We start from the raw sequence: 6,869 nt of genomic DNA, 5'->3' as shown, positions 1-6,869 counted from the left end.
AACTACTTCACAGTTAGGGCGGCTAGGAGCTGGAACCAACTTCCAAGGGAAGTGGTGCTGGCCCCTACCCTGGGGGTCTTTAAGAAGAGGCTGGATGCCTACCTGGCTGGACTCATTTGAGTTCCGTTTCTTGTTTTGGGGTTTTGTTGTTCTCCCGCCCTGGCAGGGGGTCGGGCTAGAAGATCTACTAGGTCCCTTCCGACCCTAAATCTATGAAACTATGAAACTATCTTCTCCATTTACTCAAGAGGTTGAGCTTTCACCCAAGCAATAGAAAAGCTGGATTCTAGGTCCTCCTCAATCCTGCCAGAATGTGGTAGATCTGTGTTTATGTCTTCTTCAGTCTCAGGGAGGTCAAACCCTCCTTTCTTACCTCCCAGGAGAGTGCCCTAACCAGCAGGTTCTGACGTGGGTGGGACCAGCACTGTTCATCCCTCATATTGAAGCTGTATCACTGTGCACAAAATAATGCAAAAGTAATTGTGCCAGAAAGAGGGAGAAAGGAGGAGCATGACTTTATCCAATAACTCTTTCCAGTAATATGAAAAAAGAACCAATTCTTAGAGAATGGCTGAGACACTATGTATTTTGTTCATCTCTATGTTCAAGGTAGACAAAATTATTTCAGACTAGATTTTAAAATATGTGCAGTTTGTGCCAAAAAAGGATTCACTATGAATTAAATTAGAAGCTTTTAAAATGGAAATGCAGAGAGGCTGTCTGGCAATTTAACCTATCTATGAACAGCTTTAAAAAGTTATAGTTAAAGACTGCATACACAACTTCAAATCACCTGAGAGAATGCTCCTGGCTTTGTTCTCCTGGTGGAAAAATGTATCTGGAGATTCCTAAAAAGTCATTCAAATACTGAAGAGCAGAGACATCACAGTGTTAATTCTGTGCAGCCATGGGGGCTCTGTGCATACATCTCAGTGTGCTCTGCAAGCTCACTCAGGCTGCCTGGTAACAGATGGCAGCAGTGCACAGAGCAGTTTTTATTGGCGAACCTAGACTGTTCAGAGTCTGCCTGTGTCTCCCTACAGCACAGTGTGGGATTTGAATGGGGCGTGCTCTGCTCCCTGAGCAGCTGGAGTAGAAATCTTCACTAGAATTCAAGTTACACACTATCTCCTGGTGTGGGGGTTGGGGGGATAAAGATGGGAGGGGGCAGAGAAAAGACCCTGGGATATTGGAGGACTGTGCTATGGCTTCTGTCAGAAGGGAACATGTGCAAACATTTGTTCTCCCAGGAAAAACTCTCAGGAATTATTTAACTCCGGTTGTTCCCAGGTTATTTTTCTTCTGGAGAAGCCATTTTTGCTCTGGGAGAAAAATTCTGAACATCTCTACACTTGTGGTTTCCCCTGGGAAAGCAGCAACACTGCCAGGAGAAAATGAACATTTGCATGTGGTCAAAAAGTTAAACAAAATTAAAACATGGGCTCCTACTATGGAGGGGACATCTGAACAGTTTTATTCATGCTTGAGACTTTCATTAAAATTGCATTTGTTGTTTTTTTGGAACAACCGGAGAAGTATTTTTATGATAAAACATGCCATATAACTGAAGCACAGTTGCTAAAGAAGATCTGATTTTTAAGGTAATTTCAATCTGAGGATTTGACTGTGTCCCTGTAAAGAATGTTTATGAGTAATGTCCATGTCTTTAGCAGTTATAATTTACTCCCTTGTCTTTTTGGGAAAATAATCAGCTCTTTTTTTTAAACTGTGAGTAGACAGTTCGACAGCTCTGAACCATGAACACAGTTTGGCTGGCCTTGGACTGTGATCTTCTAAGGTCCATTGCTGAACTCTGAGAAATTATAGGCAAAAGCTTTATGAGCTTATAGACTGTTTTCTTTGCACTTTTCCTGCTGCATTGCTACGTTTTATGTTGTATACCATTAATTTAGTAAAGCAGAAATCTATCCCTTTTGTTTCCAGGAGCCACGTATACATGGCTAGATCCTGGAAAAATGTCAAGAGTGGTTTCTTTACTCTCCCCCACCTTTGTCATAGTTTCAGAAAGAGCAGGGGACTCAGTTGGAATTTGCTTCACTTAGAAAAGCTAACTTATTTATTTTATATTGTAGATAAGTCAGGAAGGTGTAATTTGCAGTTTGTGCTTCTTAATAACAAGTAACATTTTTAAAGATGGTTGGACAGAAACTTCTAAATCACCTGGCTGAGTTCCTTTTTCCATTCTGGTGCACTTTTAAGATGTACTCTATATCTGTCTAAAATTAATTTCAAATTGTCACAAAGCAGATTTGGTTTTGGCTATGTGCTTGAAATTTAGTGTATACAAATATTCATAAAAAGAAAATGATTATATGTACGTTTGTATGGAGGGAGTAATAAAAGGGTCTGAACAGTGTAATTCAATAGTGTCTAATTTGACTGACTCCCTTGAATGGACTTTTGCATTCTTTTGCTGTCCAGGACAGTTTTTTATGTGTTTGAGTTTTCTGAAGGAATGTATTTACTTCCAAGCAAAGGAGAACGTTCTGAAAGATCACAGGATGTGAAAAGTCTTCTCTACTTCAAGTAACATTTTAAATGAAGTTTTTGTAACATCAGATATGTGGAAGCACTATCAGATATTGTTAAACCATTTCTATCACAAGACTTGACATCCCTGCAATTGTCAATGGGATATTCTGTGCAGTAGGGTGAGTGGAGCTGCTTTGAAGTGATCCATTGTGCAGATCTGAAAGGAACCTTTTTTGCCCATAACTTTGGTCAGTCTCTCTCTTGAAATTTACATAGCACTCTAGATTGTAATAAATGTTTGGTATCTTTCATTTTACTGAGTCTATGAGATTTAGTGATTCACTGTTTTAATAACCAGAACTAATTTATGACATCTTTATCCACATTGGTGCATTTTGTCTTTTGCTTATTTTTATTTGATATATTAGTTATTTTCTGAATCAAAAGAAAATCAGTTTTAAGTGTAAACTGTTTCTTGCAGTAGTAAGTCTGTTGTTTTTTTACCAAAAAATGCACACATTTAATTCATATTTAAATTTCTGTTCTTCCAGACGTGCCATAACTTGCTTTGTATACCATGTGTTGCTCAACTGAAGACCATTTCAGATTTATTTCCACTTTTGCATGTAGTAACCCAGCCCAGATATTCCAGCTGTTCAGCACATCACAGTCCCCTTTTATTTTTTGCATCATCTGCTTTAGACTTAGGTTTGATACAATCACTGTCATTTACTATGATTTGATCTTCATTACACGTCTGACATTAACAAAACAAATGTTCACAGTTTGATAGCTACAGTAATTATAACATCATAGCAGCACACAAGTTGCTGATCATTCTGCTTCTCCTTCACAGACCCTATGCAATGGTAAGTATTTATGCAAAGATAATCTGATATGCTATATGTAGAATATTCTTCACATAAATCAAGACAAGTGCCAAGATTTGTCAGAGAGATTGTGATTGCTAACAAACTTGTGCTGAAACATGACATTAAGGAATATGCTTTTATTCCAGTGAAAATAAAATCATAAATAGGATTAAATTCCTTGTGAATAACCGTTGCGTACAAGATTGATGATTAGCTCATTTGTTTTTACTGTCTTACATTAAAAAATACTAGAGACTAATTTAATTGTTTTTATAGTAAACATATCTAATAATTCATCAAAGTAATTATTTATATTTGACAGATGAACGGTAACAGTATAAAGCATAGCATGTAAATTTGTGTTCATAGTCATAGAAATTAGAGATAGAAAAGACCTATTAAGCCATCAGTCTGATAGGGCAAGCCTGTTCTCTGCATTTTCAAATGTCTTTTCTAGTCTACTGTTTACAAACTTCAAGAGATGATGCTTCTACCAGTTCCGGTGGGAGATTAATGTCCGATACTATTTTTTTTCAGTAATAGTTTCATTAAACTAATATTGCTATGTTCTGTGAACAAAATTAATACGTTTAACTGTTTTCTTCTTCTGATGTCCTATCTTAAAATAAACATTATGCTACTGATTTCATTCTGTTCTTTTTTCCATTACTTATCCAACTTGCACTGTTCACAACCATTAATCTTGCATTTTTTTCATGACACTCTAATGGCTCATGCTGCCCAGCAATCATTATCTTAGTGCCACTTGTCACAGAGTTTTCTATCCATCAGTCCCACTAATCTTCCAGAGTTGTGGGTCTGCAACAGCACCTGTCATTCCTCTGGGGCTTGTGGCCTTCTTCATTTTATTCTAGTGCCAGATCTACATGAGTCCTGCATTCTAGACTGCAGTTCTCAACCCACCCATATCTCCAGCATATTTAAAGAAGACCCTGAGTAAAAATCCCGGAAATCTTCTACAGCCAGTGTTCTCATTCTTGTATGTTAACCCAGTATTTGTTCTTCTCTGCCTTTATATTGTCACTTCATACCTTGCCATAGAACACAAAAAGCCAGGGATAAGTAGGCTAACAATATGGAAATCCTGGAAATCTGGGACATCATCTGAGATATCACCTCCCCGCTGACTTTCACAAGTCCTTGGGGGCAGGGCTGTATGCCTTTCTGCAAGGTGCTCAATGCCACTCCAACTCCCTGCCAGACTGAATCCTGTGCCCCTGCATTTCTGGGGATGCCCATTATAATTCTCAACAGCCAGCCAGAACTAGCCTCTGAAATCCAGGACTGTCCTGGTCACTGTAACAGGGCGGTCTCCTCGTCAGGTCTCCTCTAGCCGCCCTGCTCCTGGGGTAACTGCCCGCTTCGCTTGCCTGTTATGCCTTGATGGAAAAATATGAGAGTTGTTACTAAGGCGGGAAGCTACCCATTGCTTGCCCTGCTGACAAGGGCCTAATACTTGCTCTGATCTTCCCTCCAGGGGTCCCATGCCTCACAGATGTTACTCTGTGCATGTTAATTCTCTGGCCTATAGCCAGAGCAAACTGGGCACGCAGTTGTAGCTCTTCTCTACAGCCCTGACGGGCCAGTCACATGCCACCCCTGTCTCACTGGGGTCCCATTAACTCCACTGGCTCTCACCCAGCCACTTTCATACTGCCCTTTCGCAGCTTCACCCGGTTTTGGGCTTAGCTGTACTCACTTCAGTCAGCCCCGCTGCAGTCTGTTGGGTGTCTCCTGCTACCCTCACCTGAGAGTTGACTGAGCGATTCTACAACTATAGGTCTATTTTGCTTCTAGCCCCTCGCTGAGCCACTGTGCCTCCATTGGGCATCTTCACTCACCCACACTCACAGGGCCACTCTGATCATCACCTCTCTCACTCAGGGTCTCACTCGCACCCCCAGGCTTTATGCTGCTGCCTGGGCGCAGACTCAGGTCCCTTCTCCGGCCTGAGCTGTGCCTCAGGGCTCCTTAATGAGCCTGGGCTCCCCCTGCTCATTAGAATACCACCAGGGATGTGGGGCTGGGGTTATAAGGTGTCCCAACCCACCTTTCACCAGGAAGGTAACTGGCCTGGTATTTCCTGGGGGCTCCCATGCCACTAGGAGCCCCACCAGACCACCCTTTCCCAGCAGGGTGCAGTTTTACATCTTACCGAAGACAAAGTATCACCTCCACCCCATAGCCCTTTCCCTTACTTCCTTTTATTTCCAGAGAAGACTCTTAACCTAATGTTACCTTCTTCCTCCTGCAGCAAACTGCAGTCCAGCTTATATCCCTGGGTCCAAAATGGCTGCCTTCATCAGGCACTCGGCTGCTGCCTGTTTTCTGCCCTTAAAGTGGCAGGCACCAAAGGTGCCCTGCCACAGTCACCCTAAGGGATAAGGCCAAATTCATAGAATCATAGAATCAGTGAGTCGGAAGGGACCTAGACAGATCATCTAATCCGATCCCCTGCCATGTGCAGGAAGGAGCACTGAGGGTGGCAGGGGTAATAAGACCCCAGCCAGGTGCCTATCCAGTCTCCTCTTGAAGATTTCCAGGGAAGGTGAGAGCACCACCTCTCTGGGAAGCCTATTCCAGGCTCTGGCCACCCTTACAGTGAAGTAGTTCTTCCTAATATCTAACCTAAACCTATCCTCCCACAGCTTGTGGCCATTGTTCCTGGTGACTCCAAGGGGAGCCCTGGTGAACAGACTTTCCCCGAGTTCCTGCTGGTGGCTTCTGATAAGTGGCTAGTATTTGGTTCAGATTCGGATTCAGCCGATTCGGGGGACAGTGATTCAATTTGGTGATTTGAATCACTGTCCCAAATCGATTTGGTTGAATCTGATTCAGAGATTCGGCTGCTGCCAAATCTTCAAATCTCTGACTCATGCAGGCCCATCCTCCACCCACTCTCCCAGTCCAGCAATGGCTGCCCTACCCGCGCCAGCTCCTGGCACTTTGAAAGAAAAAGCCCCGACTGACCAGTTGTTTCTGGGTAGGGTGGCAATTCCCACTGCCCCATACTATGTGGGGGGGTCTGCACGATCCTCCCTCCCCCTGCTCTCCCAGTCCTCCCCCATGGCTGCCCCACCCGCCCCTGCTCTGGCCCTTTAAGAACAAAACCCCCCAAACCCTCAGACTCACCATTCCTAGCCAGCAGGGGGACAACCCCTGCTGCCCCCTTCCCACTGCCCTGTGCCACATGGGGGGCTCTCATGAGCCCCCTGAAGCCCCGAGGTCTCTGCAGGAGCAGCGAGTCCCAGGGTTTTTCTCAGTTTTTTTTTTCTTAAAGAGCTGGAGCTGGGGTGGGCGGGGCAACCATGGGCTGTGGAAGTGGGGAGAGGGTCAGGGGGCTCATGCAGGGCTGCCCATGCAGCGTGCGGCAGTGGGGAGCGGCAGGGATTACCCCCCCACCTGGCAGCACCCGGTGAGTTGGGGCTTTTTTTTAAAGCACTGGGAGCTGGGGCCGGCGGGGCAGCCATGGGGGCAGGTGGA

The sequence above is a fragment of the Gavialis gangeticus genome, unplaced genomic scaffold, assembly GCF_001723915.1.
Source record: "Gavialis gangeticus isolate Ggan-Ray unplaced genomic scaffold, GavGan_comp1, whole genome shotgun sequence".
NCBI lineage: Eukaryota > Metazoa > Chordata > Crocodylia > Gavialidae > Gavialis > Gavialis gangeticus.
The sequence above is the reverse complement of the archived record's forward strand: the minus strand, read 5'-3'. Positions refer to the sequence as shown.